Raw genomic sequence first — 27,883 nt, 5'->3', positions numbered from 1 at the left:
CGTATCTAATCCCATCAAGTCAGTGGGACCAAAATGGACCATCAGCCTTATCTGGACCTTTACTTACCCTCCAGAGTCACATATAGATCCAAATATCAGCAGGGGCTCCCATTGACTTATAGAGGGCAAGCACAGGGCTGCCTACTGTATTGTTCCTGCAGGTGACCTGACGAAACCCGGACAGAACAGAATATTACATTTCTCTAAAAAGTGTAAAATCAGAGCAGAAGTTCCTTACAATGCCTTGTGTCCTGTTCCAGAAATCTGCAGGCTCCGGCATACTGTATACATTGACAATGTGATGTCAGGTGTAATCTGTCCACCAGGGTGAGCACAGAACGCCTTGACATCGCATAGATAGCCGCAGACTAGTAAATGCATTGGCTTTGTAGCAGGTAAAGCATCAGAGATAAATTCCCCGGGAGACATCTGATGCAGAGGCACAAGGATTGTCTTAGTCTGCGCAGTCCTAAAGCAGGTCAGGGAACATACAGTACACGTACAGTAAGCCAAGACTTGTATCTAAGTCCTCTGCAAGGGTGTAACAATGGGGTGAGGAGAGGGTGCAGTCACATCGGGGTCCAGGAGCCTTAGGGGATCATTACTATACATTACAATATATACAATGTGTACAATATATACAATATATACAATGTATATTACAGTATGTACAATATATATCATGTATATTACAATATATGCAATATATACAATGTATATTACAATATATTGTAGTTGTGGAGCCCTGGTACCGATTGTGCATTAGGGTCCAGGAACTTCATGTTTCCTGACCAATACAGAGTAGATTGCTAGTGCCCAGGGGTGAACCTACCCCTTTTGCCGCCCGAGGCGAACTACAGAAAGCGGCCCCTTCCCCCCTGGGAACTACAGAAAGTGGCCTCCCCAAACCACCGCTCGGTGCTAAGCCAGTCCAGGACAGCTTGTCCTGGACTGGCTTAGGTAAGCAAAAATGCTGCCCTCCCTGGGGCCCTGGCATAGTGCCGCCTGAAGCGATCACTTCAGGTCGCCTCATGGGAGGTGCGGCGCTGCTAGCGCCCCCTAGCATCTAGGGCAGGTGCAATACCATCCTCCTCACCATTGCTACACCCATGGCTACTTTAGATAACAAATATGTTCGGGAGTACAACTCATTTCTGTTACCTTCCATCTGGGACTATATAGACTCACTCAAGGAGATGGCTGCATGTGAGGGGCTTCTGACTGACTACTTGTAGGGAAGTTCCAGTAGAAAGGGGTAGAGGAGTAAATATCTGAGCTGTATTATGGCCACTGTGCATGGCATATTTCAGGGCATACTGTTGTGACTGGTAGTTATATGGATAATTCTTTCACTTGTGCTCTGTTGCCGCAGAGGACACTGCTATGTTGTACTTTGTTATTGCACGTGTAACAGGCACAATTGTTGTAATGCCGACACTCTGCACTTGCCGGCATATTACCTTTCCCAACAAACCCAGCCACCTGGTTACCTCTTTGATTGTAAATGTTTCTTTAAGGATTAGTGTGCTCACCTGCAAGCTTCCTTCTGCCAATCCCGGTCTGCCTATGTGTATAAGGATTAGTGTGCTCACCTGCAAGTGTCCTTCTGCCAATCCCTGTCTGCCTATGTGTATAAGGATTAGTGTGCTCACCTGCAAGTGTCCTTCTGCCAATCCCTGTCTGCCTATGTGTATAAGGAATAGTGTGTTCACCTGCAAGCTTCCTTCTGCCAATCCTCGTCTGCATATGTGTATAAGGATTAGTGTGTTCACCTGCAAGCTTCCTTCTGCCAATCCCTGTCTGCCTATGTGTATAAGGATTAGAGTGCTCACCTGCAAGCTTCCTTCTGCCAATCCCTGTGTCTGCCAATGTGTATAAGGATTAGTGTGTTCACCTGCAACCTTCCTTCTGCCAATCCCTATCTGCCAATTTGTATATAAATCTGCTTCTCCTGTCACATCCTGCCTCATCATTGCTTCTGTCTCCGCTCTGTGCTCATGTCCTTCTCTTTGTATGTTGGTCGATACTTCAGTTTCTGTTATGTATTTCTGTGTCATGATCTCCTGTTTGGACACATGTCCTTCTGCCTGTATGTTCAGCAATGCTTCTGTCGCTTCTATGTAGTCCCCATGCACATACGTCTTGCTGTCTCTATACTGACCTAATCTCTGTTCAGGTTGCTTCACTTTCTGTATCATTCATGAGCTGCTGTCCTTCTGTCTGTATGTCTCCACTATGTGGTTCTCTTTCTATTCTTGTATATTATGATGTTTGGACTGATGTCCTTCTGTCTGAAGCTATGCTGTTATCTGTATGACCTATGTTCTAGTCTTTGCTTGCCGTGCTTGGACACATCTGGCTTTCTGTCCTTCTGTTACATATGATTGACCTTTGAGCTTCTGGCATACATACTAGTGTGTTCACGTATGTGTCGATCTGCTGTGTGTTTGGACATATGTCCTTCTGTCTCAATGCTTACATACCCGAGAGGTTTCTCTTAGTCCTGGCCTTGGACCTGTATCACCCAAATCTGAATTCTGTATCTCGTTCTGGTTTCTGGTTCCATATCTTTGTCTTTACTTTGCTGTCTATCCTGATTTTGGTCTTTATTCACATTGGGGGAGATTTACCAATGTGTACCTTGCCACTTTGATCAAGTGTTTTAGACAATTTTAGACTCTTTTACAACTTGTCTAATTTCACACCTCCAAATAGATTTGGATAGATTTTGTTGCATTTTTGCCCTACAGCATTGCAAATTTCCATGAAACCACACCCCTTCAATGAAGCCACACCCCTTTCTTATTCATTCAGTACCTGACCATGGAACGTTCTAAGAGAAGATTCTCCAGTATGATTATTATACATGTAATATTGGATGTGCCGGTATCGTTGACCTTTATTGATAATCCATCATTTCACTTTATTTCCCAAATTTTTGGTGCCCGTCTGTTTCTATTGATGTTTTCTCCGGTCATTACATCATATAGATTAAACCTTCGTAACCTCTTCCACCTTCTGATGACTTTAATATATTGGATTGTTCACAACCGCCTGAACCTTTCACCTCATGGTCTTGGTCGCTCTATATCCATCGGTTTTGCAGGATATGGTAATTTTACGAGATCATTTTTGTGTTATACATTTAGAATTCTGTCAGATCTGAAAACTTAACAAAAACTCTGCAAGGGCAGGTAGGAAGGAGCCTCGCGCATCCACTAGGACATGAGCAAGCACAAAGCATTAGGGGGAACAATATTAGAGAGCCTATCGCACCCCCCAACTGCCCCCACCATGTTACTAAGTACCTCGTACAGACTGGGAACCGCTGGAAACCCCATCCTCTGCTTAGCCAAGCATGCCGTACTGTTCAGCTTCTCCTGCCTGACATGTGAACATTTGCTAACAGTAGTGGTAGTCAGCAGGTTTACCAGTGCCAGGACAGGCGGTGCAGTAAAGCAGAGTTTGCTGCCGCTTGTGGCTGCCAGTGTTTGCAGAGACAGACCGCCTTATCCTCTGCTGAATAGAGTATGTACTGGCATAAGACCTGGCCAGTCATTACCTCTACCATACCATATACCATGAGGACTCGGTTTTTGTGGGACAAGTTGTCATTTTTATTAATACCATTTTTGGTATTTTTATTACTATTTTTGGAGCAGGTGAGAGGAGCAAACACAATAATTTGGGCATTGTGGTATTTTATACAGTATTTTACGGCATTCGCCATATAGAATAAATAACATTATTTTTGGATTTTTTATACGCACACTGATACCTAGTATGTTTGTTTATTTGATTTGTTCACTATCTTTTAAAATTGTAAAGGTTTTCTTAAATTTTATTTATTTTTTTAATTTTTTCTTTTTTACTATCTCACTTGAACCTGCAATTGCTTGATCATCCATACAATGTACTGCAATACTTTGTTTATTTATTTTATTTGCTCATGTTGTGTATTTGTTTTAAAGTCTAAACAGTTTCTTAAACTTATTATTTATTTATGTTTTTAAATATTTTTTTCTTTTTTACTATTTCACAAGGGGACTTGAACATGGGATAACTTGATCACTTGAACAATGTACTGCAGTACTTTTATATTACAGTGCTTGGTACATAAATTCCCTATGTGCCATAGGGAAAGGCAGGCGGTCTGTTGGCTGGCCTGGCAACTCCTTGGACCCTGTTGTGTCATTGTGGGGTATCCGAGGGGTTGAAGGGGGCGTAACAATATCGTCATCTAACCACCCAGTCGCCATGATTGCTATTAATCACAGCATCTGAGGGGTTAAGCCACGAGAATTAGAGTAGATTGTGACTCGGACATCTAGTTTTATGTGCCGCCTGGAAGTTGCGTTAATAATACAAATAATAATATTAAATAATAATAATATAAATAATAATATAAATAATACAAATAATAAGAATAATAATAATATAAATAATAATAATAATAATAATAATAATAATTAATAATATAAATAATAATAATAATAATAATAATAATAATAATTAATAATAATATAAAAAAATAATTATCTTAATATCCATTGTTACCCATGTCGTATTATACTTAAGGCCTGTTAAGTACACGAGGGCGATGTAATTAATGAGAGTCCTTTTTATGTTTTAATTGTTCTTCAAGTTCACCTTGGCCATGATAATTCTAAGTTTAGCTTTCTGATGCTGTACGGAGGCCTCTTGAAGTTTGTCCTATTTTTTAAGACCTTGTTCTGGAAAACACAAAGGACACATTGGTATCCAAGGAGCATGCCCAATCTTCTTCTGTGCGGCTTGTCCTAGGCTGAGGCCCCCTACTGCCTTCAATGAGGGCGCATGTAATTGGCGCAGTTACGGTGATGGCTTTGGGGCATTAAAGTGGTTTGTAATGAGTGTAAGGAAAGACGTTTCTTCTTACATCTCGCTTCTTTCTTTTCTAAGAGTGCGGGGAGCTGGGCTTGATGTGACGGTTTTCAATGGAAGTTATGTCGTTGCTATGTTATTAGTAGGTGACAGCAGCCCTATAGTAATAGTACTCAGGAGCTCAAAAACATATATAGTAAATACTGTAATATTTCATGTTTACAGTATTTACCCTTCAAATAAAGGATTCAGAAAACGTAACGATTTTCTACCAGTAATAGCGCCACACTTGTCCACAGGCTGAGTGTGGTATTGCAGCTCTGATCCATTCTCTCAATGTCTGACTGAAACCACACAGAGCTCAAGGACAGGTGCAGCACTGTTTTTGGAAGGAAGCAGCCATGGTTTTCAAATTCTATGCAACCCCTTTAAGGGTTATCCCGAAGGGTTATCTTCAGGATAGGCTATTGATATCAAACCAGTGGCAGTTTGATTATAACGTTATCCTTATCATTCTCATACACTATCGTGGGACTGATTTAGTTTTTAACGCAGAACCCAAAGGCCATAGATGACCCTTAAATATTATTAAATATTAGATGAATGTCATTCCACCTGTTTTTTTTGTAGGACCAACCATTTGATGTCGTGTTTGGCATTGCCACAATACCTGCTGTGGGATATCAATATACCCTGTCCCCCTGTCCTCTGCAGAGATAAGCCCCCTCCACCAGAGCTGTCTAGCAGTAGTCTCCGCTGCCCATTCATGCATAGGAGGTCAGAAGAAATAACCTTAGCCTGATGGAGATTCCCGGGAGAACAGACCCTAAGCGTACAACTCTAAATCTGAGTACAGGTCATCCAAAAAACGCAATGCAATTTGATGCAATTAGTCAACCCAAGTGCAACACAGTTTTAGTTGCAAATAGTCAATACCATGTTTTACTAAGATTCTATATTGCAAACCTCATCCAGGTGCAGGGACTCTTTACAACATTGCAGAGACTCCTAGTGATAAAAAAAACAAGTCTCGCCCCTCAGTTTCCTACACAGCAGAGATCTCAGTCCCCATCAACTTAACTTTTATTCTTTATATTTTTGCATTACTTCTGTCCCAGGTCTCAAAACATCAGAGCTAAAGGGATTTTGTGTAACATACTGGTATATAGGGGGATATCGTCACTCCTTGGGGAGAGACCACCATATAGGTGTGTGGAGACTTATTAAGCCTTTAGCACTCCACTTTGCAAAGGACCATGGGAAGAATATGCAAATCTGTCTTCCATGATGTAATTAGGAAGTCAGGTGCCTCAGTGTTGCAAACCAATAGAGGGCGCTCACTGGAATGTGCAAGTCTGTCTTCCCTGATGTAATTAGGAAGACAGAATCTCAGTGATATAGCCCAATAAAGGCTGCTCCCTTTAATATCATGGTCAACCTTCCAAGAGGCCTTTGTTTTGCAATGATGCTGGGATTATTACCAGGTATAGTCTCTCAACTGAGGACGGCCGTTTCGATGTTATTGCATCTCATCAGCCCGGTGTAGAGAAGACTGACCTGTATAGATATATAAGTTATTAAATGAGAAGAGTGCGTATATATATATATATATATATATATATATATATATATATATATATATATATATATATCTGTATGATGTGTATATAGATAGATAGATATAGATTTGCTGTAGTAATATATAACATGTATTACTAAAATGGATTTATTATAATCTATGCAACAATGTTAATGTGTTAGTCATTTTTAATAAATTCTGTTAATTAGAAATTGATTAATATATATTCTGTTAATTAGAACTGACTAAAGCTTTAACATTGTAAAGTAATTTAAACTTTATTAACATTGGAAATCATATTGACATGCCATAGACCTATTGGGTATGGCCCATACAAGGCAGTGGACATAGTATTGATATTGATCACTATATAAGGGGGGCAATTACTTTATGTCTTAAAGGGCTGCTCCGTAACAATGTATCCATTTGGTAATGAGAATCGCTACACGGCAGGTATCAGTATCAAATGGAAGATTCTAATATTGTAACAGTTCTAACAGTTGGTAAAGGACCGGCCATTTCTATGACTGAGGACCCAAACCATATTCAGTCTTAGTACCAGTAAGGGGCGATGTTTTCCCTATAGGGGCACATTAGGTTTCCGTGCCTGTGTTACTTTTGTATTGATAGATCCAGTCTACGTATAAGGTAGAAGTAATTTGCCATGGCACTGCTGTGTTGTCCTCTCTCGCAGATGTCAGAAATATATTCACTAGAAATAGTTATTATATGGAACCGACGTTACCAATGCGCGAGTGCGTCTCTTTGCAAGCGCAGTCAAGCTTCTAGCCGGGTCCTTTGGGCCACACGCTAGCACTGGGCAGGCATCGTACTGTGGCTTCCAGTTCTCTGAACGGTTTCGTTGGACTTTTTTGTGACAGCTGTAGACTCCCAGCTCGGGGATTTCAATTCCTCTACTGACAACAGATTTTTTTTCCACTTTAATTTAGGACTATTACGACTGAAACCTCCCTAAAAATAGCTGAGCTGCTAAAAAAGCAAACTGCTCGTGTAACCGCTGCGGCTGATCATTGCTCCGGATCCTTAGTATAACCAACTACTGCCATGGTTTACTGCCCCGTGTCCAGGCTCTTTAGTCACGTCTGATCCTGTCCTGGGAGGGGGGGGGGTTGTGGGGCAAATTTTTAATTTTCAGTGTAGGCTCCGTGTTGCAACTTTAGGGTCCTGGGTTCAAATCTAATTCGGGGCAATATCTACATGAAGTTAGCCTGTTCTCCTTGTAGTTAGCAGTGCTTTCCTTCCATCCCTGGTTCTTCCCACATTCCAAAAACATAGAGATAGGTAAATTGGTTTCCTATGAAATGGATAACAAAATTTTTTGAAAATTTAACATTAAACATTTTTAGACTGTTATACATGGCAACGCACCTGTGAACAGAGAAGTATCTTAGATCATGGATGTTTAACCTCTGAAATGCCATGGTCGATTGTGACTATGGCGTCTATTGTTTTCAACAGAAGGCAGAGAACAAAACAGACCACTGACAAAATAAGCGCCTTATTAGATCTTACTGTGGTTCCCATGGCTGTTGGAGAATGTATGGTGCGGGTTACTTCACCAAATAGCGCCCCCACTAGGGTTGAGCGATCGTGTTCAGAAAAGATCGGATTCCGATCGGCGATCGAGAAAATTTCACGATCGCGATTGGAATTCCGAACACGATCCTTTTAAGTGGAATCGAGATCGGTGATTATTTCCCACAATGCTTTGCTACTGGCCAAGCATTGTGGGAAAAGCTAACAATGTTAGCCTTCACACTGAGTATACGCTGAGTGTATACTCAGTGTGAAGGCTCCGCTGCGGTTCCATAGGAATGAATGGAAGCAGCCGGCACACAGCCTTAACCCCCTGCGTGCCGGCTGCGTCCATTCATTCTAATGGGAGGCTAGCTAACATCTCTAGTAGCTAATTACCTGAAGAAATGGCTGGTCTGGTGCCCGGTCTTCTCGTTCTTCTTCTTCTCGCTGCCCTCGCCTCCCAGGTTAGTGTTAAAGAGCTAGGAAGAAGGCGGGGCTTGTGGCGTAGGAGAGTGTGGGCGGGTACAGGGTGGGGAGACGTGACGTCCCCCCTCCCAGTACCCGCCCATACTCTCCTAACCTGGGAGGCGGGGGCAGCGAGGCGAAGAAGAACGAGAACACCGGGCACCAGACCAGCCATCTCTGCAGGTAAGTGGACACCAGGGAGGACTAAGTAGCCAGAGGATTAAAAAAAAAACTCTGGCTACTTAGTGATTAAAAAAAATCACTACACAGCGTGGATTCTAACAATTAAAGCGTTCAATTGTTAGATTCCATGCTGTATAGTGAATAGGATTGTTTTTAAAATCCGATCTCCGATTAGTAAAAAAAATCCCATTGACTTGCATTGGGATCAGAATTGGGATCGAGATCGGGTTTGAATGAAAAATGATCGGAAATTGGATTTTAAAATCTATCCTGAAAAGTCAAGATCGGCTCAATCCTAGCCCCCACTCATCTCAGACTAATAAGCCAGTGAAGTCAGTGCAGAAAGTGGTAATTCTGCTTTGATTTGCCACCACAGGAAGCACAGGAACAGAGAGTGGAGAGGAAGACTTCAAACTCCTCTTCACTTTCGCAGTGCCTTAAAATCTATGCCAAATGGCTCCTTGTGATCATCCCCTTCCTGGCGAATAATACTCATCTTCCTATATCCTCCCTCTACAGTAACTTTTATAAGCCACTGATAAACTTCCATCAAAGTATATTTTGGAAATACCAATGGAAACTCATCCAACATCCTAAACTTGCTCTCATTTGGTGGCTGACACTTCCTGCTGCGAGAGGGGAGAGGGAGCTGCTTCATTCCAACTCTGGGCACAGAAGTTATCACAGGACAGCTGCAGATATTTTTTCTTGTTTTTCTGTCCCCCATATACCTCTATCCCTTTTATTTTAACAATATGATTTTTGGTCTCGCTTCCCACACTCCATCGCCTCAAGTATAATAACGGTTTACGTCTAGCCCTCTCTCCTCGCAATATCTAATTTTAACTTGGTTGGGTGCATTGTATTTTTTTTTCTCCCTGCGTAGAAGTTATCAATCAAAAAATGCCAGCGAGAAATGACTAGTGTGATGGGATGCTTCTTAGTTATTCCTCGCTTCTTTCACAGTCCATCAACCAGAACCTCAGCTGTATTCCAGTCCCGGGAAATAAACAATGTTAATTACTCGGCAATGGAAGATGCGGATTCCTCATTATAGCGCGCTTTAAAGAAGGAATATTTTTCAATATCATTAAATGTAATTGGTGCTTTGGAAATGATGAGTATTTTTTAGATTAAACATATTACAGTCTATGATTATGCTAAAACCTTCTGAACCCGAGACGGCTCAGTAGTTCATCTATACGTTCTGTACATATGTTTAATAAGGATACGGTAAGGACAAGATAACGCGCGCTCAATAATTAAATTCTACAAGCACGATTGTCTTCCGCAGAATCCAATTTGCAAAGAGAAGGAGCATAAATACATACAAAATGAATATGGTTCTTGTGGACCTGATCGGCAGAAACCGCCGGTCTCTCCTTTGATACACCATCATCAGAACATCAAGTCAAGCAAAGGAACACACCGCGTGTCATGTTCACTCTTCCCAAATCATGTATAGCCTGTATTCACACACCGCATGTCATATGGACTCTTCCCAAATCACCTGTATTCTGCATATACACACCGCATGTCATATGGACTCTTCCCAAATCACCTGTATTCTGCATATACACACCGCATGTCATATGGACTCTTCCCAAATCACTGGTATTCTGCATATACACACCGCATGTCATATGGACTGTCCCAAATCACCTGTATTCTGCATATACACACCGCATGTCATATGGACTGTTCCCAAATCACTGGTATTCTGCATATACACACCGCATGTCATATGGACTGTCCCAAATCACCTGTATTCTGCATATACACACCGCATGTCATATGGACTCTTCCCAAATCACCTGTATTCTGCATATACACACCGCATGTCATATGGACTCTTCCCAAATCACCGGTATTCTGCATATACACACCGCATGTCATATGGACTGTTCCCAAATCACCTGTATTCTGCATATATACACCGCATGTCATATGGACTGTCCCAAATCACCTGTATTCTGCATATATACACCGCATGTCATATGGACTCTTCCCAAATCACCGGTATTCTGCATATACACACCGCATGTCATATGGACTCTTCCCAAATCACTGGTATTCTGCATATACACACCGCATGTCATATGGACTCTTCCCAAATCACCGGTATTCTGCATATACACACCGCATGTCATATGGACTGTTCCCAAATCACCTGTATTCTGCATATATACACCGCATGTCATATGGACTCTTCCCAAATCACCTGTATTCTGCATATACACACTGCATGTCATATGGACTGTCCCAAATCACCTGTATTCTGCATATACACACCGCATGTCATATGGACTCTTCCCAAATCACCTGTATTCTGCATATACATACCGCATGTCATATGGACTGTCCCAAATCACCTGTATTCTGCATATACACACTGCATGTCATATGGACTGTCCCAAATCACTGGTATTCTGCATATACACACCGCATGTTATATGGACTGTTCCCAAATCACTGGTATTCTGCATATACACACCGCATGTCATATGGACTGTCCCAAATCACCTGTATTCTGCATATACACACCGCATGTCATATGGACTGTTCCCAAATCACTGGTATTCTGCATATACACACCGCATGTCATATGGACTGTCCCAAATCACCTGTATTCTGCATATACACACCGCATGTCATATGGACTCTTCCCATATCACCTGTATTCTGCATATACACACCGCATGTCATATGGACTCTTCCCAAATCACCTGTATTCTGCATATACACACTGCATGTCATATGGACTGTCCCAAATCACCTGTATTCTGCATATACACACACCGCATGTCTTATGGACTCTTCCCAAATCACTGGTATTCTGCATATACACACCGCATGTCATATGGACTCTTCCCAAATCACTGGTATCCTGCATATATACACCGCATGTCATATGGACTGTTCCCAAATCACCTGTATTCTGCATATATACACTGCATGTCATATGGACTCTTCCCAAATCACCTGTATTCTGCATATATACACTGCATGTCATATGGACTCTTCCCAAATCACGTGTATTCTGCATATACACACCGCATGTCATATGGACTCTTCCCAAATCACGTGTATTCTGCATATACACACCGCATGTCATATGGACTCTTCCCATATCACGTGTATTCTGCATATACACACCGCATGTCATATGGACTCTTCCCATATCACTTATGGTCTGGATTCATACAAAGCTTACTGACCAGATTTACATGGGGTTTCAAGTGAATTCATTTTTATATATTTTGGCACATCAGTGTCAGGCTAAGGTTCCTTGAGTCCTTCAGATAAAATGATTCTCACCCTTAAGTAAGTTCTAGTAAATCGACCATAGTACCTTACACATGTGGTCTTCTGATGGTCCACTAGAGGATTCCTTGGTGGGCCAGTCCCATATGGGCAAAAATATAGCGGCAGTCATAACTGGAGTATGAAATTCTCTGCACGTAATTTGGGAGATTGACTAAGTCACATGTGCCGACAGTGGTGAGTAGAAGCATTCCCAGTACATGGGAAAACGGTTTATCATGTCTAATGGGTTCTGCTAAATTTGCCATTCCATGTGCACCATGTTTAAAAATTTAGTGGAATCTGTATTTTTTCACCATTGCATAAAATTTTGCATTCTACAGTGCTGATAAATCTCCCATTTTGTTTTTTTTGGGGGGTCAAGGTACTATATTTTTGATTTACGATATCAAGTGCCCCCACGAATGACCTCCGGCCACCTGACCATGTGCAAGTGAAGACTCCCTCTACATGTAAAGCCCATGTTGAGCTCTGCTCAGCTTATGGATCTGTGCTCCAACTCAATACAACATATTACAGACTGACTAAGTCCTGCCTAAGACCTTACACTAAAATAGTCTTTCATGGTCTGATAGGCAGCACCGACTAGAGAGCGCGTCACTACTACCACAGCAATTGTCAATTTTTTTGCACCAGTTTGAGGAAATGTTTCATGTGCTCCTTCTCTTCTCCCCCGCTGAGTAAACAGTATAAATGCCAAATGGAATGGGGGAAGGAAACTGACAACTACTGTCAACGTGTTTCTAGTTCGGAAAATTGGTTGTTACCCTCTTAAGGGAATTCATAATTAGAAAATGACAAATAATTGACTCAAATGATGTCAACTTCATTTTTTTAAATATTTTGATTGCATTTTAATTTTTTAGGTGATTCTTAGTATATGAAAAAAATTGAGAAATATCAAAATTTACAAACTGTCCAATGAAGTGCTTGCAATAGGCAGCTTTACAGTACAGACTGAGGTGTAGTCGGCAGAGCCATCTCATCGCCAAGCTCATATACTCTGGACTGGTTGTACTTAAAGGGGTCTTCTAGGTAAATGATATTGATGACTTATCCTTAGTAGACATAGGAAAAGCTTGTCAGATCATATTCCTCTGGTTGACTTGCCGGGTAGCGTTGGACTGAACTTACTTGGTGTGAACCGAAATTGGCGTCCGGTGAAGGTCCCTTGTGGCATCTGGTGAATGTTCCATGGTGTCTTGGTCTTCTATCGTCCTCCTTGTGATATCTCTGACCCGGATGTCTGTGATTGGGCACATGGGGTGCGATGACATCATGAGGCTTGAATGAAACACTCCGGAAAATCTGTAACAAACCCAGCTTGTTACAATTTGTTTTGCACAACCTTTATCCTTACGATCAGCTCCTATACAAGTGAATGGTGCTAAGCTGTAGACCCCATACACATAGATCAAAACTATCTACTCATGGCTCTGGTTTTCATGTAGCTGATCAGTGGCAGTCCCAGTTGTCACAGGTCATTAATTGCTCAGAAAACCCCTTTAAGCCAATCCATTTGTTCTTCTAATATACCATTGTAGGAGATTGTTCACATTTGACCAGGCGAGCAGACCATGATATATACAAGCACATGAAAGATGTTATTTACCAATAATATATAATTTAACAAACAGGATTATGTACCGCGAAGCCAACTCCAATGATCATGTCTGTAAGGCGATGTCTTTGGTGGAGCAGGTGAGTGATGCGGGCACTGACAACTCTTCTGTGTGTTTAATGATTATTTAATGCTGTTTACAATCCCGACTTTTATACTGAAAGCTGGATTATTAATGAGGCGAGAAAAAAGAGATAACCAGACCCAAACACATGTAACTTAAAGAGACACCCCCCGGGAGACCCCCGCCTCTCGCTGAGGCTACACTGACTATTACCATATACATGGCGGGTATCGCAGGCTTTCTTGTATGAGGAGGATTTACTTCTTTGTACTTTAGTTGCTCTATTTGTAAAATAAATCAACATATTACGCAGAAATTTCCAGCTGTGCAATACCGTCATCTCCTACCAGTCTGTACACTGATCCCCTGCTGGTCTATACACCGGTCTCCTGCCGGTCTATACACTGATCTCCTACCAGTCTGTACACTGATCCCCTGCCGGTCTATACACCGATCCCCTGCCGGTCTGTACACCGATCTCCTACCAGTCTGTACACCGATCCCCTGCCGGTCTATACACCGATCCCCTGCCGGTCTGTACACTGATCCCCCGCCGGTCTATACACCGATCCCCTGCCGGTCTATACACCGATCCCCTGCCGGTCTATACACTGATCTCCTGCCGGTCTATACACTGAGCCCTGCCGGTCTATACACTGATCCCCTGCCGGTCTATACACTGATCTCCTGCCGGTCTATACACTGATCCCCTGCCGGTCTATACACTGATCCCTTGCTGATCTATACACTGATCTCCTGACGGTCTATACACTGATCCCCTGCCGGTCTATACACTGATCCCTTGCTGATCTATACACTGATCCCCTGCCGCGTTGTGCACTGATCTCCTGCCGGTCTATATACTGATCCCCTGCCGGTCTATACACTGATCCCTTGCTGATCTATACACTGATCTCCTGACGGTCTATACACTGATCCCCTGCCGGTCTATACACTGATCCCTTGCTGATCTATACACTGATCTCCTGACGGTCTATACACTGATCTCCTGACGGTCTATACACTGATATCCATATTTACCCATAGTTTTGTTGGTTCTAAGATAATACATAATGATAATGGTCTCACCAGTCAGAAGTTGAATTAGATTTTTGATCTTATTCCCAACTTCTGCAGAATATCCATTTTCTAATTCTAAGGGATATAAATGTATGCAAGTGAATTCCAGGATTTAATCATAAAACATCAGTTTTCTTCCTATGAGGAGACTTTTAATCATTTTGCAGAGCAATTGTTATTTTCTGCCGGGTTTGCTGCAAGTTAATCAAGTCGGGGGAGTAAATGACAGCCGACGACTGTACACGAGGAGCGATGAGAAGAGCCCGGGCGGGATATATTGTTACAATACTAATGCATAAAGATGGAGAATTCATTCTGTAAATATGCACAAAGTCGGCATGGCCGATTAACGTCGAACCAAACGTGTAAGGTCCAGAAACAGAAGTCCTATTATACTGTAGAGCCCCGGAATATAACAGGACTGGTCTGTCTAATGGATGACAGAAATGACTATGCATGAGAATTTATGGCAGCAAGTACAGTATAGCAATGTCTTCCATTTTGGGGGTAGAATTAACCTTTAATGTCACATAAAACAACAGAAATACCCAAATGGAGAGACAGAACATCGATGAGCTCTTAGAGCCTGCAAATCAAATTTACTTTACACCAATTTTCAAAATTGCAGCGAGCCTTACCGGAGAGATCTCAGAAAGCCTGGAAAGTATGGAGTATTGTCTGTGTTTCCCCAGAGATCCGGTGCGGTGGACGTATTTCATGGTGATTACATAATCATACAAAGTGCATCTATTTCTAGGCGGTGTGCATCATGTATCCGGCCATAATGTACATTCATGTTATGTGCGGACACTCTACGGCTGGAGAAAGTGGATCGAATAACCTGTCAATTTTGCGGAGAGGTAGATAGTATCTTGGCTCGTGTGTGTCATGTTGCTGAGGCTTGTGGCTATGTAGAGAGTGAAGAGGTAGTGTAAGGTTATGAGAACGTACAACTGGAATGGTTGGGGTGTTGTGCAGGGAAGGATTAAGCCTCTGTTCCGTCTACTTGGAGTTTACTGGTGAAGTCATATCATGTGTTACATAGTTACATAGTTGATGAGGTTGGATAAAGACATTAGTCCATCAAGTCCAACCTATAACCCTACAGTCCCCTACAGTGTTGATCCAGGGGAAGGCAAAAACCCCCATGTGTCATCACTGTAGAGTTGGACTTGATGGACCTGTGTAAAGGTTGGACTTGATGGACCAGTGTCTTCATCCAACCTCATCTACTATGCTACTCCGATGCACTTGCCTCATGTTGGATGATGTAATGTATTCATGCATGTCAATGAAATTGGTGCAGGTTATTGCATGGTCGAGGTTCTGGCACTTTGGGGAACTGGATCAAGCAATGACTCCTTATAGGTGGAATTGACTTGTGCCTAGCCTTGAGCTGATCTTGAGATTTCAGCATCGTTTTTAAAATCCGATTTTCGATCATTTTCCAGCTGATCCTGATCGTGAAATTTGCTCAATTGCCGAATGGGATCCGATCTTTCCTGGTCCCAATCGCTCAACCCTAGTTACTTTATGTTTATGGCGTAGGGTTGAGCCGATCTTGAGATTTCAGGATCGTTTTTAAAATCTGATTTTCAATCATTTTCCAGCCGATCCCGATCGCAATCGTGAAATTTGCTCGATCGCCTATCGGGATCTGTTCTTTCCCAATCGCTCAACCCTACTTGTGGCCATGATTTGGAGAAGTTTTGTGTTGTTCTTTGCCTGCTTGATGTCAGGAGTTACCCCTGGTACCCAGGGTGGGAGATGGCTCCCTCTTTAAGGGTCAAGTCCATGGATGGAGACAATTTGTTGCATCAAGAGGTCAGATTGTGGCTTGGCCACAACTAGCAAGGTCAGGCAAGATCAGCTTGCGGCTAGGACATCAGTTGGTTCAGGAGCACCTGGAGAGTGTAGCTGGAACCTGCGGTGGCAGATGCAGCAGATGGTGCCTTTGGTGTTGCATTGTTTGTTGATACAGCCCAAAAGCTGATACACATTACTCTTCTACATAACTGTGAACATTGACTTGCTTTACTCTACCATCTACACTCACCGGCCACTTTATTAGGTACACCTGTCCAACTGCTCGTTAACACTTAATTTCTAATCAGCCAATCACATGGCGGCAACTCAGTGCATTTCGGCATGTAGACATGGTCAAGACAATCTCCTGCAGTTCAAACCGAGCATCAGTATGGGGAAGAAAGGTGATTTGAGTGCCTTTGAACGTGGCATGGTTGTTGGTGCCAGAAGGGCTGGTCTGAGTATTTCAGAAACTGCTGATCTACTGGGATTTTCACGCACAACCATCTCTAGGGTTTACAGAGAATGGTCCGAAAAAGAAAAAACATCCAGTGAGCGGCAGTTCTGTGGGCGGAAATGCGTTGTTGATGCCAAAGGTCAGAGGAGAATGGCCAGACTGGTTCGAGCTGATAGAAAGGCAACAGTGACTCAAATAGCCACCCGTTACAACCAAGGTAGCCAGAAGAGCATCTCTGAACGCCGCACAGTACGTCCAACTTTGAGGCAGATGGGCTACAGCAGCAGAAGACCAAACCGGGTGCCACTCCTTTCAGCTAAGAACAGGAAACTGAGGCTACAATTTGCACAAGCTCATCGAAATTGGACAATTGAAGATTGGAAAAACGTTGCCTGGTCTGATGAGTCTCGATTTCTGCTGCGACATTCGGATGGTAGGGTCAGAATTTGGCATCAACAACATGAAAGCATGGATCCATCCTGCCTTGTATCAACGGTTCAGGCTGGTGGTGGTGGTGTCATGGTGTGGGGAATATTTTCTTGGCACTCTTTGGGCCCCTTGGTACCAATTGAGCATCGTTGCAATGCCAAAGTCTGAGTATTGTTGCTGACCATGTCCAACCCTTTATGACCACAATGTACCCAACATCTGATGGCTACTTTCAGCAGGATAATGCAATGCCATGTCATAAAGCTGGAATCATCTCAGACTGGTTTCTTGAACATGACAATGAGTTCACTGTACTCCAATGGCCTCCACAGTCACCAGATCTCAATCCAATAGAGCATCTTTGGGATGTGGTGGAACGGGAGATTCGCATCATGGATGTGCAGCCGACAAATCTGCGACTGCAACTGTGTGATGCCATCATGTCAATATGGACCAAAATCTCTGAGGAATGCTTCCAGCACCTTGTTGTATCTATGCCACGAAGAATTGAGGCAGTTCTGAAGGCAAAAGGGGGTCCAACCCGTTACTAGCATGGTGTACCTAATAAAGTGGCCGGTGAGTGTATAGTAGAGGATTCTGCTGTATGTACCCAAGTGTTCGGTATGAGTCCTTCATCATTGATGGAGTGCCAGGTGACCATCATGGGGTTGAGGGCTAGAAGAGCAGTGGCATCTATGCTACTCCCTCCTGGGGACCAGTGACTCTACGTTGGCATCTCTGGATTACAGTAGCAGTCACGCCCAGACACAAGTGCCCAAAAACACCTCAACTGAGAGTATTAAAAGTTGCCCCAGGTAGCTCAGGAACCCTATTAGAAATGTCACATCGGGGTCCAGTTACACCAGGGGTTAACACAAGATTATTGGTTATACAAGCGAATCCTCAACAAGCAAATATTAAGTTATCATCAAGGACTGTGCGACAGCCAAGCACTCAGAGTAAGCAGATGCAGAACATGGGGCATTAGGCATGTACGAGAACCTCCTACAGATTCTTCAGCATTTATAATGTAATCTAAAAAGAATATTTAAGGAAATTCCTCAAACAAAAAGCAATCTTCCATTTTATGCTTCCATTAAATATTGCTGGGACAGAACCACTGCCTGCGCAATCACTAATGTAAAAGCAGCACTTGCCGAGCATAGTAATATGGGGAGGTCAGGTCCGCCGAGAGAAGACGACAAGGTAAGAAGATTTGCGACTCGATAGCGGAAAATGTGTTATTTCACAGCTAGTCGTGATTAGATACTAAGTGCTGATAACACGTTACCTCCGCCGCTCTATGGACGTATCTAACTTGTCATCATTCAATAATCCAGATAGCGAGCCCAGCACGCGTGTTTATTGGGGTGTCAGGCTGACAGGCGTCTAGGGCCAGATTAAAACTTCCATCAAACGGCAGATGATATGCATAAGAGTTGTATATTAAATGGCCAAAACTGGATCTCATCAGGTAAATGTAGATTTCTGATCTTGTTTCCAGTGCTATGGACTAGCGCTAGACATCAGCAGGGAGATACAATCTGGGCGCCGCCATGCAACTTTGTCTCAACGTGAGAATTGACAATGGAAACAAAATGTGAACGGAATCGTTACAGGTTACATTGTTCCATTGTTCCAATGACTTTTACCATAAAGAAGTCTTTCCTATACACCTAAACACATGTAGAACAAATCCCATGAATTGTACTTGATATGATATTGATATCGTATGTGTGTCGCTATCACGTGACAGAGTATCCTAATACTCAACTACTCTTAAGAACCCTTTCCTATAGACATAATACAACCATCTTTCCTCCTTGTCCGAATGATGACTTCTAGTTTGTTGAACGATTTTTGGACGTCATTGATCCCCATGCCCTTTGGCATGTGAAGATACACTAGTATTATAAATGGCATGTGATTGTTGAAGGAAGACTCCGACACTAGAGATGAGCGAGTATTGTTCAATTGAATACTACGGTATTCGAGATACTCGTACTTGATCGAACACTACTAGCTGTTCGAAGTTTAATGTTCGATGCAGAACCAGCGTTGATGGGCAGAATGCTATACATTCTGCCAATCAATGCTGGTTCTTCTCTTACCTTTCCGAAGTCTTCTCCATGCTGCGTCCCCGCGTCTTCTTCCGGGTGGAATTCACTCTGCCTAGGCATCCGGCCTAGGCAGAGCCGACTGCGCATGCGCGGGCATGCACACGCATACACGCGCATGCGCAATCGGCTCTGCTCAGGCGTCGGGCCTGGGCAGAGCCGCACGCGCATGCGCAGTCGGCTCTGCCTAGGCCGGATGCCTAGGCAGAGTGAATTCCACCCGGAAGAGGACGCGGGGACCCTGCGCCGGGAGAAGACTTCAAGCAGAATCCAGCCCGACTGTCACAGTGTGCGGCTGTTCGAATCAGATTTCGAACCTCGGACACTTTAGTGTTCGCTCATCTCTATCCGACACATTCGCGCAGGGGTCCTTTCTAAGCCATATCCAGATATGTATGTCACAAGATGAGCTATTTTTTGATAGTGATTTGCTATCTACCTTATATTTATCTATGTGTGGCCCCCTAGTGGCCATGGGGTGGACTGCAATTTGTCCCGGGTTTTGCTAGCATCTTGTACATCCATAACTTTACAAATATTCACAGACCAAAGTAAATTGCTTTTATTATACTCTGGGGTCTACAGAGAGAGGTTAGGTTTAGGGTGGTCACCTCTGTATGTCTCAGTAGTGTAGTGTCCAATATTTGTCAAAATGTCCCTTCCCTTTAAACTCGAGGATCTTGGCCAAATGTCTTGGATGTTTCTCGCTAGCGGAATATTTTAACGGCGTTCACCTCCTGTACAATTTACAGAGTGTTTTAAGGCTCAGCGCAATGACTTTGCCAAATTCATTGGCACTCTGTTCATTATATAGCAATTACAGCAGTAAAATATACGGGACACCTACAAAATTAATTCAGTATTTCAAGTAAATCAAAGATGTGTGACTTTTTTTTCCCCCCTCCTGAAGCTACGGTAACTGTTTATTCTCCATATAGACATCATTACCATAGAGCTATGAAGTTTGGGATGTGGAGAACAAGCTTTAAGGTCTCCTGCATACTAATGTCTGATGGCTTCAGAGAACCTCCGACTTGTAGGGATCGGTCCTATAATGCCCACCGGAGCCCGAATACTTGTCCATATGTCCTACTGAAGTGTATAGAAAGAATAGTGCCATGCCCCATGAGATGCCATATATTGTTACTTCGGCAAGTAAAGAGGAACCATATGGCGGCCAATGGGGTCCCTCGGGATCTGTTGTGGTCCATTAATGGACGGACAGTTTTTCCATTCTTCTGGTCCTACGACAGACCAAAAGAATAGGCAAAACGATGTAGATGTGAACAAGACCTAAGGCAATGGGTAGAGTTTGTTTTCCCCAGCTTATCCTTATACAAAGGATTGGGCAAAACAAGAACGTTACTCAAATGTCGATGTCCCAGCTTTGTGGTTACAGTTGGTAAGGCGCAGTGCTTAGTGGTTACTACATGACACACAGAGTCTTGGAGGTTACTACAATGAGGCACAGTGACTTGGTCGTTTCAATAAGGAGGTAAAATCACTTGTAGGATGCTATAATGAAGCACAATTTTTTGGAGGTTACTACAATGAGGCATGGTGACTTGGCCATTCCCTTAAGGAGGTAACATCTCTTGTAAGACACTACAATGGGGCACAGTCTCTTGGGGGTTACTACAATGGGGCACAGTCTCTTGAATGTTACTACAATGAAGCACAGGATGTTACTTCAAACAGACACAGTCTCTTGAAGGTTACTACAATGAGGCACAGTCTCTTGAAGGTTACTACAATGAGGAACAGTCTCTTGAATGTTACTACAATGAAGCACATTCTCTTGGATGTTACTACAAAGAGGCACAGTCTCTTGAAGGTTACTACAATTAGGATCTGTCTCTTGGAGGTTACTACACAGTCTCTTAGAGGTTACTACAACAAGGCACAGTCTCTTGGAGGTTACTACAATGAGGCACATTCTCTTAGAGGTTACTACAACAAGGCACAGTCTCTTGGAGGTTACTACAATGAGGCACATTCTCTTAGAGGTTACTACAACAAGGCACAGTCTCTTGGAGGTTACTACAATGAGGCACATTCTCTTGGAGGTTACTACAACAAGGCACGGTCTCTTGGAGGTTATTACAATAAGGCACAGTCTCTTGGAGGTTACTACAACGAGGCACAGTCTCTTGGAGGTTACTACAATGAGGCATATAGTCTTAGCGGTACTTATCCCAGACCTGTTATGGTGCTGCTGGCTGGACAGTCGGCTCTTCGTTGTATCATGGAGATGGTTTACATTACATATTTACGTTAAGTTATGGTGACTGGACAGCGAATCCCTTTGTAGTATCATTGATATGGTTTGTGATATCATCGACCACAGTCGGCCAAATCTTATTTTAAATGAATTTTATATTTAAATGTATTTTGAAATCTATATTTATTTCAGAATAAATTTTAAAAAAAAATGTATGTTTTGCATAAAATACATTAGGTTTTTACATTTTATGTTTTTAAAATATATTTATTTAAAAATACATTTTAATATTCTGTACATTTTATTTTTTTTTCCTTTAAATTTTTTTTTTATTTAAATCTTATTTTTTTCGAATTACCACCCAAACTACATTATAATTCTTCACGTTCTACAAGTCGTGACTGTAATCTGAATCGGAACCTGCGTGTGAGAACCTTGTACCAGCGAAAGCACAACATAAACATGTTCTGCTTAATGAGCCACCGGAGTATCGGAGAGGAATGGATGTGGAGACGTCTTGTGCCTCTTCTGTATGATTCTCTTGCATCACCTTGGCTATGGCTGACATGACTTGGGGTTAGAAATGAAGGTGTTTTTTCCTCCATGTTTCATCACCCTCCGAGGAGGACTGTGCCGTCATTGTCTCGCCGCTCGCTATTTCATGCTCATCCATAGTGTGATTTTTCATTAACTTTGGCGCATTGTACGTTTCGGACAGAGGTGATACCGGTGACAGAGGATTCCAGAGACAACGTGTAAACGCATAGTTAGGATGTTACCATCTTGTCAAGTGATTCTGCGGTTTCTTGTGTTTGCTATGGAAGCATCGTGAGTATGAAGTCAGTAGATCTTAGAGGAAAGTTATATTATGTTCTTCTCCAATCACATCCAAATGGGCCAACCTCGTGGCATTCGTTTCGATGAGTTTTGGCCTCCAGTTTATTTCAAGTCAAACCTGTTCAGAGAGAAGTGCTATTACTCTGGAGCCTCATTAAGGTGAGAGATTAGTCAGAGGCAGAAGAGGGCGCCATGGGACCACCAGACTCCCAAGAGAGTTGAGGCCAGGTGAGGTGATGAACCCTAAATGTTTCATGCGCGGGCAAACTTGAAACTTTTGAAATTCTAGCATCTGGGGGATCACATGAACAAGCGTTGTGTGGATTGTTAGGAAGATTTAGCTGCGGTAAGATACAAAACTCACTAGAAGCTGCTGCGCTACCACTTTATCTGTGCGTCTCTATGTGTCTTTGTTTCTTCTATAATGCTTTTTGGAATATTGTCTTCTTCCAAACGGTGATTGGTAAGGGTGTCATGAGTTGGAACCCCACCAATCTGATATTTCTATAGTTGTGATCCCAGCACTGCAGTGAGATACAATACTCACTAGAAGTTGCTGCGCTACCACTTTCTCTGTGCATCTCTATGTGTCTTTATTTCTTCTATAATGCTTTTGGGAACATTGTCTTCTTCCAAACGGTGATCAGTAAGGGTGTCATGAGTTGGAACCCCACCAATCTGATATTTCTACGGTTGTGATCCCAGCACTGCGGTGAGATACAATACTCACTAGAAGCTGCTGCGCTACCACTTTCTCTGTGCATCTCTATGTGTCTTTGTTTCTTCTATAATGCTTTTGGGAATATTGTCTTTTTCCAAACTGTGATCGGTAAGGGTGTCATGAGTTGGAACCCCACCAATCTGATATTTCTACGGTTGTGATCCCAGCACTGCGGTGAAATACAATACTCACTAGAAGCTGCAGCGCTGTCTTTGTCTCTATTTACCTCCCATAACAACTCTCTTCCACCTTCCTCATAGATTTGAATAAGTGGTATGTAACTTAATACCTTACCAAGCTGAAAGTCTGCCTTGTCCTTCAAGACAGACTTAGCACTGCATTAAATTTAGAATAAGTGAGGAGTATAAGAAGTAGAGGACGGGAGAAAAAGAGCCAGATAATACAAAAAAGTTATTTTTCCTGTAAGATAGATTTCAAACTCTCTCTCTGTACATTTACTCGTCGTATTGATTGATACGTGGTTTATTGGCAGTACGGCGCCTCGTCAAACCTTCTGCACATAGCAATATCTTAATACATCTTCATAAGAGTCGGAGCTCTGTTCCTCAAATTCCCTGCATAGATTGAGTTAAACGATAAAATTCTGGCTCCTTGCCCTTACCAATAATGGAAGTTTGGGAGTTTATTAGTTTACTGCGTAGTGTTACTGAGATGAAACGTGTCTGGTTTTTATTTCGGTCCAATTTTTTTACTAAGGCAACAAAAATGATGTTTTACATTTTAGGGGCTCGATAGGAATTGGGGCTCGAACCTGAGCTGTGGTTTTTCCAGGCATTATTAATTGATAACCTATCCTTAGCACCCAGGCCCCTTACGGATCAGCTGTTTGAAGCAACTCTATTGCTTGTGTGAGCCCTTCAACCTTTTCAGTACTGACCAAGCACAGTGCCGTATATGCATAGTGGCCATGCTTGGTATTGCAGCTTATCCCATTCACTTGAATGTGACCGATGAATGTGACTGTTACAGTACTGGAATCCACTAGCCAGATGGAAAAAAGCAAGGCGCAGTTGGGTATTGTAGAGCTGTAGTCCGGGGGGCCGCTTAAAGTGTAGCTTGCAAGGATAATTCAGCGAAGAGTAGAAATAGTCTGGGAAAGAGACTGGAACGAGTCAATATTCGAGCAATGATTGAATTGCCTCATGGGTATAAGTAAGCCCAAACAGGAGACAAGATGGCGTCACATCATCAATGTTAAGGGCAGAACCTAAGACAAACACAGCAGCCTCCAGTGATGAGGAGTGGAAGTACAAAGTGAGTGAAACAGCGGCCACTGGTGGTAGAGTAGAAAAATACATCAGGATTCTGACAGTGACGCCACATGACCTGTGGATGAAGTGTTGGACCCCCATGGATCTTACATTGAAAAGTCCTAGAAAACCCCTTTAACTATGACTATATAGAAATAAAATCCCTGCAAAGTCTTATTACACAACGAATCCACCCAGAACGATGAACTGAAAATTAGATATCAAAAGGTGGACATCCCCTTTAAGCCATATTTGATGTGCTATCTCGGATCCTGCTGTCTCATGACAAAGAACAGAATAGAAGGAACAAATTGTTAAAATTCGCCCCTATCCCCACGTGACCCAGCATGCATGTTTTGCACACAGTATTTTTGCACCCAGCGTGGCGATCACTAGTTTGCACCGGACATTGCTCCTTGTCATCCTCCCCTATCAGATCATTGCACTTTAATGCAATTTACAATGGCGTAAACTTGTGAATTATTTAGAGCGGTTGCTAGATCCTGTGTTTGCAGCTGAATATTACTACCTGCTAACCGTTTAGATCACATTGCATAGCAATTGTACGCTGGTATTAATAATACATGAAGCGCATTGTGTCAGAGCCGGCTTTAGCGCTCACATTGCTGAATGCTTCGGGCTTAGGGAATTAGAATGTGTAATAAACCATTATGCTTTCTTATGCAAGAAACAGCACTTTAAATATTGCGGATTGCATTTTAATTCATTTGCAAAGAGCACTTTTCACTCGCTGGCTTGTTCGGGACTACAAGGGCATGCCCTACAACCAGAAATGGATTGCTTAATTTTAGGCTGAAGGAATGGAACGTGTCGTGATAACGTGTGTATGTATGTATATAACATGACGTAAGGAACAACCTATGACTACGCAGATGGGTGCTTTACTCTTGGCATGTCCAGATATTTGTCACCAGATGAGCAGCTCTTCAAGACAATATGGTTCTGTCACAAACGGATATCTTGTGTCTATGAGAGGCCACTCAATGGTTTAGCATTTCATAGATGGATCCATATTGTATTCAGATGGTTCCATGAAAAATTGGTGCCCTTTACCAGATCAGGATGGACCTTATTAAAAAACTGGGTATAGCTTTTTTTTAGATTTGCGCATTTCTAGTTCCCAGTTCCAGATGTATCTCTGTACTTTTCACAGCTTTCATAGAATATTTATTATTGAATGTCTACATCAAAGCAAAATCAACTAAAAGGGAGGAGAATATTTCTGGTGGGGACCCTCAATCTATCTAGAGACCCCCTATGGCAGGAACACTTAGGACAGATGGCCATGGATGTTGGTGGTCATCTCCTCTGAAGTCTACGTCTATGGGAATTATATGGGCAACCGACACAGCAACATTCTTAGTCTTGTAAATAACTTTCCACTTATTCTTAACTGGCTTGGGTAACCAAATCAGCCATTAGGATGGATGGTTGGTGGCGCCATCAAAGTGGTCTTCTTAAAATCTGAGCTTGTATCCAGATATATACCATCTCATTATGATTAGATTTCTTCCACTTCATTGAGGAGCCTTCAAGTCTCTCCCCAACCCTCCAAAGAGAGTGCACAAAACCTCATGGGAATGCCCAGTTTCTCGAATATTTACATGAGCCCCACCCAAAATGGGTTAGTTAAGAGATACCATATATTACTATTCTCTTGACCTTCAGTCCTCGATAAAGCCCATTTCTGAATATTACAATAATGGACATGTCATTAGGGTTGAGCGATCGTGTTCGGAAAAAATCAGATTCCGATCAGTGATCGAGAAAATTTCACGATTGCGATCGGAATTCCGAACACGATCTTTTTAGGTGAGATCGGGATCGGTAGTATTTCCCACAATGCCTTCACACTGAGTATATAGTGTATACTCAGTGTGAAGGCTCCGCTGCGGTTCCATAGGAATGAATGGAAGCAGCCGGCACACAGCCCCCTGCGCGCCGGCTGCCTCCATTCATTCTAATGGGAGACTAAACTAACATGTCTCGTAGCTACTTACCTCCAGAGATGGCTGCTCCGCTGCTGTTCGCCTCGCTGCCGCTCCAGCTGCAGTTTTCTTCGCCTCGTAGCCCCCTCCTTGCCAGGTTAGGAGAGTGTGGGCGGGTTAGGAGAGTGTGGGTGGGTACAGGGCAGGGAGACGTTACGTCTCCCCTCCCAGTACCCGCCCACACTCTCCTAACCCGCCCACACTCTCCTAACCTGGCAGGGAGGGGGCAGCAAAAGGAGAAGAAGACTGCAGCTGGTGCGGCAGCGAGGCAAACAGCAGCGGAGCAGCCATCTCTGGAGGTAAGTGGACACCAGGGGGAACTAAGTAGCCAGAGGATTAAAAATTGGGATCGTGATCGGGTTCGAATGAAAAATGATCGAAAATCGGATTTTAAAATCGATCCTGAAAAGTCAGGATCGGCTCAACCCTATGTCATGCATCTGATCATGAAGTTGTCTCCAGTCTTTAGAGGTTCTGCTGACCTTTTTTGTTGGCATGGGCGAGTCTCAGACGGTGGATACCATAAAATGTTGGCTCTTTTTAATTATACATGTTGCAAGATTAATCTGCTAATTGTCATGGGAAATTAATTTTCTTCGTCCCTGACACTGAGGTTCTATTAGGAGGATGATAGATCTGATCACTTGCCATTTTGTGGAGTCTACTGCCAAAAATAGCAAAAATGTGTTCTCTGGATCTAACGTGTAATCATTTCATAACACGAAAATATACAGAGGCAGCGGGAGCCGAATGAATCAACGTGATCCAAGGTATGGGTGATGGAATTCAACGAATGAATAGAATCCAACCTAGAAACATAAAAGTAACCATGGACAGGAACAAATGATAAACCTATCTTGTGTTGTATCTCTATAGAGTTAAAGGGGGTGTCTGGTGTGAGACAAGTTTTTTAAAGAAGGGGTGAAATGGGTACAAATAATAGAATACACATTCGGCTCGCTGGCCTGGCCAATGCATTTTTTTACACTTCTTGGATCCTCTGGTGGTTTCCTCTTCCTGGTTCTTGGAAATCTTGCTCAGCCAATCACTGGCTGAGGTGTCACTTATGTGAGCAGTGATTGGCCGAATGGTCATTTCCTGTGTGTCCTCAAGGACCAATGTGCATCAAATGGCGACGTTGGGAGATTATTGGGATAAGCAAAGCTGATGATATTTTTATCGAGCCATTGGTCAGTGCTGGTCAGAAACCTAAGAGCTAGTTCACACGTCTGCGTCTAAATCCGGGTCAAAAAACCACCTCCCATTGAATTCAATGAAATTTGGTAATTTCCTTTTT

At 42.8% G+C, this 27,883-nt stretch overlaps 1 protein-coding gene across 3 annotated transcripts in view; it reads left to right on the top strand.

The window, feature by feature from the left end:
• CRTAC1 (cartilage acidic protein 1) overlaps nucleotides 1-27,883 on the top strand; it is a 310,217-nt gene that overhangs the window by 9,203 nt on the left and 273,131 nt on the right. The gene's annotated exons all lie outside the window — the stretch shown is intronic.

Source organism: Leptodactylus fuscus, chromosome 10, assembly GCF_031893055.1.
Source record: "Leptodactylus fuscus isolate aLepFus1 chromosome 10, aLepFus1.hap2, whole genome shotgun sequence".
NCBI lineage: Eukaryota > Metazoa > Chordata > Amphibia > Anura > Leptodactylidae > Leptodactylus > Leptodactylus fuscus.
Note: the sequence above shows the minus strand (reverse complement) of the source record. Positions and strands in the feature narration are given on the sequence as shown.